Source organism: Sapajus apella, unplaced genomic scaffold (assembly GCF_009761245.1).
Source record: "Sapajus apella isolate SASKATOON/1434 unplaced genomic scaffold, GSC_monkey_1.0 scaffold12, whole genome shotgun sequence".
In the NCBI taxonomy this organism is placed as follows: Eukaryota; Metazoa; Chordata; class Mammalia; order Primates; family Cebidae; genus Sapajus; species Sapajus apella.
In genome coordinates this window covers 17,127,737-17,143,485 of record NW_022436952.1, presented here as the reverse complement: position 1 = coordinate 17,143,485, position 15,749 = coordinate 17,127,737, and positions in this window count along the sequence as shown.

The window sequence follows — 15,749 nt, the reverse complement described above, 5'->3', positions numbered from 1 at the left end:
GAGGCAGGGGAATTGCTTGATTCCGGGAGGCAGAGGTTGCAGTGAGCTGAGACAGCACCGCTGCATTCCAGCCTGGCGATAGAGCAAGACTCAGTCTCAAAAACAAAACAAAACAACAACAAAAAAATGGGTTATCATGTAATGCTTTCTATTTTTTATCTTCTTAAACTGAATTTTTCTACTTACATGGTTTTGTTAGTAAATATATATCTTCATTTGAATAGCTGCATAGTTTTCTCTTGTATATATCATAATTTAACACATACTAATGGGGCATTTGTAAACAACTCTATGATCTAAATGCATCTCTGTGTGTGTGTGTGTGTGTGTGTGTGTGTGTGTGTGTGTGTGTGTGTGTGTGTGTGTTTGGAGACAGCTCGCACTCTGCTGCCCAGGCTGTGTGCATTGGTGCAATCATAGCTAACTGTAACCTCAAATTCCAGGGTCAAGTGATCTTCCCACCTCGGCCTCCTAAGTAGCTGGGACCACAGGCACGTGCCACCATGCCTGGTTAATTTATTTTGACTTTAATTTTTTTTGTAGGGCTGAAGTGTCACCATATTGCCCAGGCTGGTCTCAAACTCATTGCCTCAAGTGATCCTCCTACCTCAGTCTCCTAAAGCATTGGGATTAGAGGCATGAGTCACTGTGCCCAGTCTCTTCACGTATTTTGTAAATAAACTAGGAAGAAGTATTTACAACACATATAAAAGACTAATTTCTCAAACACTTTTTTTTTTCTTTTTTTTTTTTTTTTTTGGAGACAGAGTTTTGCTCTTGTTACCCAGGCTGGAGTGCAATGGCGCGATCTCGGCTCACCGCAACCTCCGCCTCCCGGGTTCAAGCAATTCTCCTGCCTCAGCCTCCTGAGTAGCTGGGACTACAGGCATGCGCCACCATGCCCAGCTAATGTTTTGTATTTTTAGGAGAGACGGGGTTTCACCATGTTGACCAGGATGGTCTCGATCTCTTGACCTCGTGATCCACCCGCCTCGGCCTCCCAAAGTGCTGGGATTACAGGCTTGAGCCACCGCGCCCGGCCTCAAACACTTTTTTTTGAGACGGAGTTTTGCCCTGTTGTGCAGGCTGGAGTGCAGTGTGGTGCTATCTCAGCTCAATACAACCACTGTCTACCGGGTTCAAGCGATTCTCCTGCCTCAGCCTCCTGAGTACCTGGGACTATAGGCATCTGCCACCATGCCCAGCTAATTTTTTGTATTTTTAGTAGAGACAGGGTTTCACCATGTTGGCCAGGGCTGGTCTCAAACTCCTGACTTCAAGTGATCTGCCCACCTCGGCCTCCCAAAGTGCTGGGATTACAAGCGAGAGCCACTCCGCCTGGCCTTAAAGGACTAATTTCTTTCCTTTTGAGACAGGATCTCACTTTGTCACCCAGACTGGTGTGCAGTGATATAATCACAGCTCACTGCAGTCTCCACGTCCCAGGCACAAGTGATCCACCTCAGCTTCCCAAGTCTCTGGGAACAAAGAGGGCACATCACACCGGCTGATTTTTCTTTCGTTCTTTCTTTTCTTTCTTTTTTTTTTTTGAGACAGAGTTTCACTTTTGTTGCCCAGGCTGGAGTGCAGTAGCTCGATCTCGGCTCACCAAAACCTCTGCCTCCTGGGTTCAAGTGATTCTCCTGCCTCAGCCTCCTGAGTAGCTAGGACTATAGGCATGCACCACCACATCTGGCTAATTTTGTATTTTTAGTAGATATGGGCTTTCTCCATGTTGGTCAGGCTGGTTTCCAACCCCTGACCTCAGGTTATCCGCCCACCTTGGCCTCCCAAAGTGCTGGGATTACAGGAGTGAGCTACTGCACCGGGCCTGGCATTTTAAAAATATTTCAGATTGACGGTGGGGCGCGGTGGCTCACGCCTGTAATCCCAGCACTTTGGGAGGCCGAGGCGGGTGGATCACGAGGTCAAGAGATCGAGACCATCCTGGTCAACATGGTGAAACCCCGTCTCTACTAAAAATACAAAAAATTAGCTGGGCGTGGTGGCGCGTGCCTGTAATCCCAGCTACTCAGGAGGCTGAGGCAGGAGAATTGCCTGAACTCAGGCGGCGGAGGTTGCGGTGAGCTGAGACTGCGCCATTGCACTCCAGCCTGGGTAACAAGAGCGAAACTCCGACTCAAAAAAAAAAAAAAAAAAAATTTCAGATTGACAAAGATAAAACAAGACTATTAATACTTTGTTTCCAAGAGTGCAGAGAAATTCATCCTCATGCATTTTTGGTCAGTGTAAACTGGTACAACTTCTTTGGAAGGCGGTTGGGTAAGTAGCTATGAAAATCTCATATGCAGCTGGGTGCAGTGGCTCATGCCTGTTATCCCAGCACTTTGGGAGACCAGGGTGGGCAGATCACCTGAGGTCAGGAGTGTAAGACCAGCCTAACTAACATGGCGAAACACCCCGCCTTTACTAAAAATACAAAAAAATTAGCTGGGCATAGTGGCAGGTGCCTGTAATCCCACCTTCGGGAGACTGAGGCAGGGCGAATTGCTTAAACCCAGGAGGCAGAGGTTTCAGTGAGCCGAGATTGTGCCACTGCCCTCCAGTATGGGCAACAGAGCGAGACTCTGTCTCAAAAAAAAAAAAAAGAAAATCTCGAGTGCACATACCCTTTGAGCCAGCAATTCCACATCCAGGAATTTTACAGATACTCTCACAGATGTGAAAAAAGAAGTGTGAGCACAGATGTTCCCTGCAGTATCAGTATCATTAATAACAGAAGTACGTTCAAGGCTGGGTGTGGTGGCTCTTGTCTGTAACCGCAGCACTTTGGGAGGCTGAGACAGGAGGATCACTTGAGGATCAGGAGTTCAAGAGCAGTCTGACCAACATGATGAAAGAAAAGAAAGGAAGGAAGGGAAAGAAGGAAGGAAGGAAAGAAAGAAGAAAAAGAAAGAAAGGAAAAGAAAGAAAGGAAGGCGAGTGTTAGCAGCAGCAAGGCAGCCGTAACCTTTGCTCTCTGAAGCCTGCTGTAGGGAGAGATTTGAACTAGCTGTGGTGGGAGGGGCTGAGTAAACTCTAGGACCTGGTGGCCCTACTGGACACAGCAGGGGGAGCCAGCAGCCCAGGCTTCCCAAAAATTAGCCTTGAGGAATAAAGGTAATGCTCCCAATTTTCAGAACTGGTCTGCTGGCTCTGAGTCAGAGTGGAAAATACTGACTGCTGCATCTAGCAAAGGGGATGTTTCAGCACTGTTTTGGGAAAAAGGACCTGTAGGGCTTATCTGACGAGGGCCTCACTGCCATCTCCCCATCATGCCAAGCAGCCTTTCCGAAAACCCTGGGCTCCCAACCCCACTGTCAGATTAGCTGCCAGCCTCCAACATTGCTGTTTTCCTTTCCGAGACGCAGCCCTGGCCGGGTGCAGTGGCTCACGCCTGTAATAATAGCACTTTGGGAGGCCGAGGCGGGTAGATCTCAAAGTCAGGCATTCAAGACCAGCCTGGTCAAGATGGTGAAACTCCCTCTATACTGAAAAAAAAAAAAAAAAATTTAGCCAGGTGTGTTGGCAGGCACCTGTAATCCCAACTGCTTGGGAGGCTGAGGCAGGAGAATCACTTGAACCTTGGGAATGGAAGTTGCAGTGAGCCGAGATTATGCCACTGCACTCCAGCCCAGGTGACAGTGTGAGACTGTCTCAAAAAAAAAAAAAAAAACAGCAGCCCCTGTGAAAGCTGTTTTTCTGAGCATCAGGCCTGAGCATAACCTGCTTTAGATGCTGAAGTGGCCTGCTCTTGTTTTACTGACAACACTTTAATACAGAAATTCTCGCGGCCTTTTAGGTTTACATATGCTTTTCCCTCCCCTCTGGGCTTTTCCTGGAAGTAGGCTGGCAAGGCTTACTGGAACAGTATGGCTCCTACCCCCACACCAGCCAAGGCCTTGAGAAGGGAGAAGGTGCTGTGCCACTCAAGGACATGGCCAGGGGAGCTTAGAAAAACAGGGACTTCCAGACACAAGGCGGGAGAGGCTGAAGAAGTGGGTGCTAGAAGAGTCTGCAGGTGCGTAGGTGGCAGCCTGTCTGCTGCTCTGGGCCTTGGCCATCGTCCATGCTGCTGATGCTCCTGCTGTCTCTTCTTCTTTCATAAAGCCATAAAAACTCAGGTTGGGGCTGCTCAAAAGCTTCCCGCAATGTACTGATTTACTCTAAGTGCCTACTCCTCTGCAGACTGACTTCATGCACTTAAAATAATTCACTTGTTTCATTTTCAGCTCTGTTCCTCTTCACTTGCATTTCAGGCCAGAGCAGCAGAGTCGGGCCCCAAGCTCTGTCCTATAAACCACTAATAAAATTCTAACGTCCCTCCACAACCAACTGAATGGCATCCTCTTCTTGGCCAAGGACATTCCAAAGTAAATCTGAAAATCTAGTTCAGGCCATGATAGAAGAGCAGATCCCACAAGCATCATTATACCCTCCTCCCTTTTGGAATTCAGGAAAAGCCAAGCAGCACTAACATCAACACAGATCTTAAGTCTGACAAGAAACATTTACAACCTATTTTCTCTGAAGCTTGCTACCTAGAAGCTTCATCTGCCTGATAAAACCTTGGTCTCTGCAACCCCTTATCATAACCCAGGCATTCCTTTCTACTGATAATAACTCTTTCTTTCTTTTTTCTTTTTTTTTGAGACAGAGTCTTGCTCTGTCACCCAGGCTGGAGTGCAGTGGCATGATCTCGGCTTACTGCAACCTCCACCTCCTGGGTTCAAGTGATTCTTCTGCCTCAGTCTCCTGAGTAGTTGGGATTACGGGCATGTGCCACCATGCCCAGCTAATTTCTTTTTTCTTTTTGAGACAGAGTTTCGCTCAGAGTTGCCCAGGCTGGAGTGCAATGGCGAGATTTCGGCTCACTACAACCTCCGCCTCCTGGGTTCAAGCAGTTCTCCTGCTTCAGCCTCCAGAGCAGCTGGGATTATAGGCATGTGCCACCATGCACAGCTTATTTTGTATTTTCAGTAGAGATAGGGTTTCTTCATGTTGGTCAGGCTGGTCTTGAACTCGAAACCTCAGGTGATCCACCCACCTTGGCCTCCCGAAGTGCTGGGATTACGGGCATGAGCCAGCCAACCGTTTCAACCAATTGCCAATCAGAAAAAATTTAAAATGTGCATCTGACCTGGACACGCTCCTCCCAACCGCTTCAAGTTGTCCTGCCCTTCCATATGGATCCAATGTAAGTCCGACATGTATTTGACTGATGTCTCATGTCTCCCTAGAATGTATGAACTAAGCTGTGCCCCAACAACCTTGGGCACATGTTCTCAGAATCTACTGAGGGCTGTGTCGTGGGCCATTGATCACTCATATTTGGCTCAGATTAAATCTCTTCAAATACTTTTTTTGTCAACAGTCCACCGGGCTCAGGTGAGCAGGGCCTGAGACAGATCTCCTAACATGGAAATTTATAATAAAATAAGGGGCCGTGCCTAAAGACATACCACAAAGTAAATATAACACCGCACAAGCTCTCTCAGGTGACCCTGAATTACTGAATGTGGGATTTGGGGGGAGGGAGAGATGTAGACTGCCTGTGGGTCATGGCTTGGGTGCAGCCAGAAACGGGCAAATACCACCCCTTCTCTTCTGGAAAGGTGGGGCCTGACAGCTTTGAGTGGGCAGCCAGTTCCCTGATAGAGTCCAGGTCTAAAGTGCCTGCTGGGTAAATAAGCATGTTCTCAACCTAACCCTAAAAGCCTGATATTTGTAGGAATAAAACTGATCTTTCTTACCCAGGTCAATGTGCTCCCCTGACAAATATGCTCATACATGGAGTGGAGACAGATAAGTAAACAGATGCTGGGAATATGGTGTGACATGGTGTGACACTGTGCCAGGCCAGAGCCAAGCAAGGTGCTGCACTGGCATACTGCCCCCTTAACAGCAGGAAAAGGTGTGGAAAAGCTCTTGGGGTGATGGGAAGAGGTGTGCTGTTTTGAAATGCAAAGATAAAATGGAGCCACGGGGGTTCTGCACCAGCACCTTGGAACAAATGGTAGCTGCCTCCACAGCTGCAATGACTCAGATCTCTGTTCTGGGCATACTTGCAGTCAAATCAGGGCCGCACAGACATCCTGTGTTTATGAGATGCTGAGAAAAACAGATGGGGACTAACTGGCTTCCAGCAGTTGCCTACTCATCCACCCCTTTCCAAACACCCAGCCTGGGGAATGACATTTTGGGGATGAGTCCTCCTAATGCTGCTTCTTTCTGGAGAGCAATGTGTGAAAATTGACCCAAGGAGTTGTCTCATGGGGTGAGGCATGATTGACTGTCTTTTTTCAGAGCCTCCCTGGGGCTCATCTACCCCGATGCCTCTGAGATCACTGGGGCCTGCCTGGCCAAACAGAATATACCCATCAAGGAAAATGAATTTCCAGGCCACAATAGCAAGCATCACCACTTTCAAAAGAAAAAACTGGCTGGGCGTGGTGGCTCACGCCTGTAATCCTAGCACTTTGGGAGGCTGAGGCAGGAGAATTGCCTGAGCTCAGTTCGAGACCAGCATGGGCAACACGATAAAACCCCGTTTCTACTAAAATACAAAAAAAATTAGCTGGATGTGGCAGCATCTGCCTGTAATCCCAGTTTACTTGGGAGGCTGAGGAAGGAGAATTGCTTGCACCCGGGAGGCGGAAGTTGCAGTGAACTGAGATTGTGCCACTGTATGCCAGCCTCGGGGACAGAGCGAGACTCCGTCTCAGAAAAAATAAAAAATAAAAATAAGGAAGAAAAAACTATAAACTGAAATTCTTCAGAATAAGAATTTTAAATTAGCCTAATAAACACATTAAAAAATGTAAGGAAGATATTAGAACTATGAAACAGAGGAACACAAAAACACCAAAAAGAACCAACAAGAAATAAATACTAAGTTGAAAATATAACAGTTGTACTAAAGAACACAAATAATTGAATGAACTGCAGAATAGGCAGACCTGAGGAATAAATTGGTGGACTGGAATAACAGAAATTTCCCAAAAGGAAGAAGAAAAAAATGAAAGAACATGAAATATAAAAGAATAGCTAAGAGATATGGAGGATAAAAGTAGAAACGGTAACATTCAGAAGACAGAAGTCCTGGAAAGAAAGAGAAAAATGGAGAGGAGGAAATATTTTAAAAATAATGAAGAAAAAATTCACAGAATTAAAAAAAAAGATGGAGTGTGAACACGAGATCTGTATACAGATTATTCCCCATTAAAAATAATTTTGGCGGCCGGGCTCAGTGGCTCACGCCTGTAATCCCAGCACTTTGGGAGGCTGAGGTGGGCGGATCACGAGGTCAAGAGATTGAGACCATCCTGGACAACATGGTGAAACCCCGTCTCTACTAAAAACACAAAAATTAGCTGGGCGTGGTGGCGTGCACCTGTAGTCCCAGCTACTCAGGAGCCTGAGGCAGGAGAGTTGCTTGAACCCAGGAGGCGGAGGTTGCAGTGAGCCGAGATCACGCCACTGCACTCCAGCCTGGCACCTGGCGACAGAGCGAGACTCTGTCTCAATAATACATAATAACAATAATAATAATAATTTTGACCAAGCATGGTAGCTCACGCCTGTAATCCCAGCACTTTGGGAGGTCCAAGGCCAGAGGATCTCTTGAGCCCAGGAGTTAGAGACCAGCCTGGGTGGGCAAAACCCTGTCTCTCCAAAAATAAAAAAAAAGTAAAAAAAATTAGCCAGGTGTGGTGGCACACACCTGTAGGTGGGAGGGTTGCTTGAGCCTGGGAGATAGAGGCTGCACTTGAGCCTGGTAACAGAGCAAGACCCTGTCTAAAAAAAAAAATTGAGCCGGGCGTGGTGGCTCATGCCTGTAATCCTAGCACTTTGGGAGGCTGAGGTGGGTGGATCACCTGAGGTCCGGAGTTCAAGTCCAGCCTGGCCATCGTGGTGAAACCCCCATCTTGAAGAAAAAAAGAAAAAAAAAAATTGAAAGTTGGAATATGTCCATGAGGAGAGAGAAGGAAAAATTTACAGCTAGAAACATTTTGGGGAAATTTAAGGATATCAGAGACAAAAAGAACATTCTAAAAATTTCCAGAGAGACAGAGCTGATCACAGATAAAGGAACAAGAGGCTTATCTGGTTGTTTGTTTATTTTTATCTTTTCGAGACAGATTCTTGCTCTGTTGTTCAGGCTGAGGCTGAAGTGCAGTGGTGCCATCTGGGCTCACTGCAACCTTCCCCTCCTGAGCTCAAGTGATTCTCCTGCCTCAGCTTCCTGAGTAGCTGGGATTACCGGCATGTGCCACCACGCTTGGCTAATTTTTGTATTTTCAGTAGAGATGGGGTTTCACCATGTTTGCCAGGCTGGTCTGGAACTCCTGCCAGGCTCCACCTCCCAAAGTGCTGGGATTAAAGGTGTGAGCAACCGTGTCTGCTGAAGAGGCCTATTTATTAACATTAGATTTTTCAACACCAATACCAGTTGCAAGAAGTCAATGGAGTAGATTTTTCAAAGTAATGATGAGAAAGATCTTAGAACCTAGAATTTCTTTTTGAGACAGGGTCTTGCTCTGTTGCCCAGGCTGGAGTACAGTGGTGTGATCATAGCTTACTGCAGCCACAATCTCCCACACTCAAGTGACCCCCATCTCAGCCTTCCGAGTAGCTAGAACTAGGGGCACATACCACCATGTCCAGCTAAGTTTGTTGATTTTTAGTGGAAACCAGGTCTCGCTATATTGCCCAGGTAGGTCTTGAAGTCCTGAGCTCAAGCAATCATCCTGCCTTGACCTCCCAATGTGCTGGAATTATGGGTGTAAGCCACTGTACCTGGGCTTTGACCTTTAAAACAAGGACCCTCCCCACTGCCCATGGATCCCATATCTCCTTCCAGTTGGTTGCCACCTCTCTACTTCCCTCTATAATGAAGCTTCTCCAAAAAAAAAAAAAGAAGAAGAAGCTTCTCCAAAGGGTGGCACACACTGTCTCCACCACTTCCCCTCCCTTTTTTTTAGATTGCTTTTTTTTTGAGGCAGTTTCGCTTTTGTCACCCATGCTGAAGTGCAGTGGCGGTGATCCCAGATTACTGCAACCTCCACCTCCTGGGTTCAGCGATTCTTCTGCCTCAGCCTCCCAAGTAGCTAGGTTTACAGGCACCCACCACCACGCCCACCTGCCTCGGCCTCCCAAAGTGCTGGGATTACAGGTGTGAGCCATTGTGCTCTGCCTAGATTGCCTTTTTTCCCTACAATCCTGAAAGTCATCACATATGGATTGTCTTTTAAAAAGAAATAAAATAGGCTGGGGGAGTGGTAGCTCACAGCTGTAATACCAACACTTTTGGAGGCAGAGGAGGGTGGATCACCTGAGGTCAGGAGTTCGAGACCAGCCTGGCTAACATGGTGAAACCTCGTCTCTACTAAAAATACAAAAATTAGCTGGGGCCGGACGTGGTGGCTCATGCCTGTAATCCAAGCACTTTGGAGGCCAAGGCCTCACCTGAGGTCGGGAGTTTAAGACCAGCCTGACCAACATGGTGAAACCCCGTCTTAAAAAAAAAATTAGCTGGGCATGGTGGCGTGTGCCTGTAATTCCAGCTACTCGGGAGGCTGAGGCAGGAGATTCTCTTGAACCCGGGAGGCGGAGGTTGCAGTGAGCCAAGATCATGCCACTGAACTCCAGCCTGGGCGACAGAGCCGGACTTCACCTCAAAAATAAAAATAAAAATTAGCCAGATGTGGCGGCGCTGCGCCTGTGGACCCAGCAATCCGGAGGCTGAGGCAGGAGAATCGCTTGAGCCCACGAGATCGAGGCTGCAGTGAGCCGTGAAGGCACCCCTGCACTCGAGCTTGGGCGACAGAGGAAGACCCTGCCTGGAAAGAAAGCGTCTCTAGGGCCTGGCTCCCGGCTCCAGCGCGCTCCCGGGTCGGCCCGCGCCCTCCAAGCGGGGCGGAGATGCTGTGGGCTCGCCGTCCGCCTGCATCCTCTGGTTCCTTTGGAGGGGACGGGAGGGAGGGAGGGGAGGAGAACCCACAGGCCCTGACACCCTCACAGTCCAGCTCTGTGACTTGGGGAGGGGAGTGTCGCCTGAAGAGCGCGAAGCAGGCGTCCAGAAATTTCCTCCGCCCCGTCCCCCACCCGGGATCCGCCCAAGCGACTGTGCACGCGGGTTCCGGGCCTGTCCCAGGAGGGCGTGGCCGGGAGGGGGACTGGCGGGATTCGCGGGGAGGCGTGAGGGGAAAGAGCCGGAACATGCGCGGGGGGACGCGGCCGAGGCGCTGTGGGAGGGGGCCCAGGATTCTGGGGAGTTGGGGGGACGCGCCTGAAGCTCGGTATCGAGAGGTACAGAGGTCGCGGTGGGGGTCGTAGCTGAACCGCGGTGGAGGGTGAGGGGTGGGAGGCGCGGCTGAAGTGGGGTGAGAGGAAAATAGCGGGGTGAGGGGTAGGAGAAGCGGAGGCGAGGGTAGGAAGGAGGTGGGGATTAGGGGTAGGGGGTGAGGGGGAGGCTGGGTGGGAGGCAGGTGGGGACATGGGGTAGTGGGGTGATGGGTAGAGGAGGCGGAGGCGGGGTGGGAGGCAGGTAGGGGTGAGGGGTGGGGGTGAGGGGTAGGGGGTGAGGGGTAGAGGAGGCAGAGGCGGGGTGGGAGGCAAGCGGGTGTGAGGGGTAAGGGGTGAGAGGCTGGTGCACCGGCGTGAGGGGTGGAGGAGTTGGAGGTTGGAGGGGTCGGGGTTGGGGAGGAGGAGGCGCGGTGGGAGGCAGGTGGAAGCATGAGGGGTGGGAGAGGCGGAGGCGTAGGCAGTTGGGAATGCATCCCATGTCTACTGAAATTGTGGAAATTCCCCAGAGGAATAGGGGCTTGGGGCTGGGCTTCCAGATTTGGCCCAGGAACTGGCTGTGGCCATTCTGGGTCCTGGGAGAGGGCGAACGACCGGGCCTGGCTGATCTGTGGCCGCTGGGGCTCCCTGGGGCGGTGTGCGAAGGGGCGGCGCTTTGCTTGAGAGCGGAAATTCTCCCAGGCCAGGCTGGCTGTGCCCAGCCAGCTGGTATTTGGTCCCCTTGCCCTCCAGGAGGTGTCTGGTCCCCTCTGGCCCTGTTTGAGGACCAGCTAGCACTTTTTTCTCTCCGCAGCCTCAGTCTTCCTTGCTCCAGGAAGCCTGTGCTGCCTGCTAAACTAGCTTATTCCTATTTATTTTCTGCCAACTCAGATGCAGTCTTCTCAGGGAAGCTTCATCTGTCCAGATAGACACAGCCCTAGCCGTGGCTGGGGGCCAAGTTTCGGAATTGGTACAAAGAGAAGCAAAGGCTGCAGGTCCAGGCCCTGGCTTGTGTATACCACGCCACCACACATCCCCAGCACCCTCAAATGTCCCATCTTTTTTCCTTCTAAGGCCAGGGTAGTTTCCACCTGCCAGACCATGAAATCCTCTCTCCCACCTCCTTTTTGAATTTATATTATGCACAGACTTTAGGCGTCTCTTGCACATTTTAGTTGGATTTTTTTTTTTATACCTAAAAGAGATGTCAAATTTATTTTTTAAAGCCAGTTGTAAAAATTTCAAATAGGTCAGGCACGATGGCTCACCCCTGTAATTCCAGCACTTTGGAAGGCTGAGGCAGGTGGATCATCTAAGGTTGGGAGCTCGAGACTAGCCTGGCCCACATTGAGAAACCCTGTCTCTACTAAAAATGCAAAATTAGCCAGGTGTGATAGTGCACACAGCTGTAATCCCAGCTACTCGGGAGGCTGAGGCAGGAGAATTGCTTGAACCTGGGAGGCGGAGGTTGCGGTGAGCTGAGATCACACCGTTGTACTCCAGCCTGGGCAACAAGAGGGAAACTTTCTCAAAAAAAAAAAAAAAAAATTCAAATAGCACAAAGGATGCACTTTTCAAAACCTGCCTCTACAAAAAAAATACAAAAGAAGTCCAGGCCTTCCCATCCCTGACCTCGAGTTCACTGCTTCAGAGGACACATGTGCTACATATTTTTGTGATGTCTCTGTTTTTATTAAAAATCTATCTGAAAACAAATTTGAATAAAAGAAACGTTTATTGAAAGTTACAAAATGAAATGAAGCACGATAGGAAATACAGGGCATAAAGGCTGTCTTGGGGAGATTTTCCTTAGGTGGACACAGGACTGAGTGAGGCTTTTTTTTTTTTTTTTTTAATGGAGACGAAGTCTCACTCTGTCACCCAGGCTGGAGTGCAGTGGCTTGATCTTGGCTCACTGCTATGGGTGCACACCGCCATGCCCAGCTAATTTGTGAGACTTCTTGAAATAGGAATCTGGTGGTATGGTACTGAGATAGAGGAAATCTTGCTTCCCTGCTTGACTCACTTCCCACTAACAACACAGGCATTCTTCTCTACACAGAGGACTTTTTATTTTTTTAAGATGGAGTCTCACTCTGTCACCCATGCTGGAGTGCAATGGCACAGTCTCGGCTCACTGCAACGTCCGCCTCCCAGGTTCAAGCGATTCTCCTGCCTCAGCCTCCCCAGTAGCTGGGACTATAGGCACCCACCACCACACCTGGCTAATTTTTGTATTTTTAGTAGATATGGGGTTTCATTATGTTGGCCAGACTTCTCTTGAACTCCTGACCTCATGATCTGCCCACCTCAGCCTCCCAAAGTGATGGGATTACAGGTGTGAGTCAACTCGCCTGGCTACACAGAGGACTTAAAAAAAAAAGATATAATTCACATACAATTCACCACTATAAAATGTACATTTCACTGGCCTTTTAGTATAATTCACAGAGTTACACAGCTGCCATCACAATCAAATTTAGAACATTTTATCACCAGCAAAAGAAGCTTCATACTGCTGGGCGTGGTGGCTCACTCCTGTAATCATAGCACTTTGGGAGGCTGAGGCAGGGGGATCACGAGGTCAGGAGATGGAGACCATCCTGGCTAACACAGTGAAACCCGTCTCTACTAAAAATACAAAAAATTAGCCTGGTGTATTGGCGTGCACCTGTAGTCCCAGCTACTTGGGAGGCTGTGGCAGGAGAATTGCTTAAACCTGGGAGATGGAGATTGCAGTGAGCCAAGATCACCCCACTGTACTCCAGCCTGGGCAACAGAGCAAGACTCTGTCTAAAACAAAAAAAAGAAGCTTCATACCTGAGCTGGGCATAGTGACTGAAGCCTGTAATCCCAGCACTTTGGGAGGCTGAGATAAATGGCTTGAGCCTAGGATCTGAAACCAGCCTGGGCAACATGCAAAACCTGTCTCTACAAAAAATATGGAAAAAAAAAAAAAAAAAAAAAAAAGGCCGGGTGAGGTGGCTCATGCTTGTAATCCAGCATTTTGGGAGGCCAGGGCGGGTGGATCACCTGAGATCAGGAGTTCATGAACAGCCTGGCCAACATGATGAAACCCGTCTCTACTAAAAATACAAAAATTAGCCGAGCGCAGTGGCTCACGCCTGTAATCCCAGCTATTTTCAGGAGGCTGAGGCAGGAGACTCACTTGAACTCGGGAGGTAGAGATTGCAGTGAGCCAAGATTGTGCCATTGCACTCCAGCCTGGGCAACAAGAGTGAAACTTAGTCCCAAAGCAGAACAAAACAAAAGGGCTGGGCTTGGTGGCTCATGCCTGTAATCCCAGCACTTTGGGAGGCCAAGGTGGGTGGATCACCTGAGGTCAGGAGTTTGAGACCAGCCTGACCAACATGGAGAAACCCCATCTCTACTAAAAACACAAAATTATCAATGAGGATGTTTGATAAAGTATACAATAAAAAGAAAAAAAATACAAAATTAGCCAGACATGGGCAATGCCTGTAATCCCAGCTACACAGGAGGCTGAGGCAGGAGAATTGCTTGAACCTAGGAGGCAGATGTTGGCGTCAACCAGGATCAAGCCATTGCACTCCAGTATGGGCAACAAGAGTGAAACGCCGTCTCAAAAAAAAAAAAAAAAAAAAAGAGAAAAAAAATTACTCAGGTGTGGTGGCATATGCCTGTAGTCCCAGCTACTTGGGAGGTTGAGGCAGGAGGATTCCCTGAGCCTGGGGAAGTCGAGGCTGCAGTGAGCTGTGATTGCGCGCCATGGTATTCCAGCCTGAGTGATGGAATGACACCCTGTCTCAAAAAAATAAAATAAAAAAGAAGCCTCATACCTTTAGCAGTCAGCTCTGTTTTCTACAACCACTCCCCAACATCTCCTTGTCCTAGGCAACCGCTATACAGTTCCCTATTTTGGATGTTTCATATAAATGGAATCATGTAGATCACTTCTCGATCTTTCGCCTAAAATAAAGTGTAGTATCTGTTATCAGTTTGACATGTCCCCTATCTGAGGATGTAATAAAAATAAAATAAATAAAAGGAATCATGCAATATGTGATACTCTGTGACTTACTTCTTTCATTTAGCCTAAGTTTTCAAGTTTCTTCCATGCTGTAATGTATATCAGTATTTGATTTCTTTTTATGTGGCCAAATATTATTCCATTAAATAGATATGCCACATTATATTTATCCATTCATCAGTTAATCATCATTTGGGTTATTTCTATTTGGTTATTATGAATAATGCTGCTGTAAACATTTATGTACAAGCGTGTGTGGACATATGTTTCCATTTCTTTGAGTACACACCTCATAGTGGAATTGCTGGGTCATATAGTAACTCTGTTTAATTTTTCTTTTTTTTTTTTTTGAGACAGAGTCTTACTCTGTCACTCAGGTTGCAGTGCAATGGCAGGATCTCGGCTCACTGCAAACTCCACCTCCCAGCTTCAAGTGATTCTCCTGCCTCAGACTCCCGAGTACCTGGGATTATAGGCATGCATCAGCATGCCCTACTAATTTTTGTATTTTTAATAGAGGAAGGGTTTCACCATGTTGGTCAGGCTGGTCTGAAACCCCTGACCTCAGGTGATCTGCCCACCTCAGCCTTCCCACAGTGCTGGGATTACAGGCATGAGCCACCGCCACCAGCCCTCTATGTTTAATCTTTTGAGGAGCAGCCAGACTGTTTTCCAAAGTCGTTGCACTATTTTACAATCTCCCAGGAGTGTAGGAGACGTCCAATTTCTCCACATCCTTGCCAACACTTTGTTATTACATGTCTTTTTATCATAGCCATCCTAGCAGTGTGAAGTGGGATCACGTTGCGCTTTTGATTGCATTTCCCTGATGGCTATGATCCAAGGCCTTTTTGTAAACAGAATTTGCAAGTAGGTTGTCTGTCCACTCAGTCGTCATTTTCACCTGATGTAGTGATGGCTCTGGAGGATTTCAGGTTGTCCACTTTTCACTTTTTTCTCAATAGCACAGCAGTGCTTTCTGCACTGTGATTATACTTAGCCATCCTGTCATTCAAAGTCTTCTTGAGCACCACTTGGGTGCCAGGCATTGTGCTGGATGCTGAGGATATGGCAAAAAGGCAAGATTTCACCCCTTGGAAAATATGGTGGCAAGCATGTGGCCCTGGACTTGAATCCCTGACTTCTCACCTCCCAGTCTTGTGGCCTTGGCCTTACCCATGCTTGGTTTCCTTGTCTGTGAAATAAGGTTGCGCTGGGAGTTATACACTGAGCACTTAGCACAGTGTCTAGTACACAGTGAGTGCTTAATAAGTATTTGTTTTTGTTAAAAGTGAAGCCAGTCACAGTGGCTCATGTATGTAATCTTAGCACTTTGGGAGGCCGAGGTGGGTGGATTACTTGAGGTCAGGAGTTTGAGACCAGTCTGACCACCATGGTGAAACCCTGTCTCTACTAAAAATACAAAAATTAGCCAGCGGTGGTGGCGCATGGC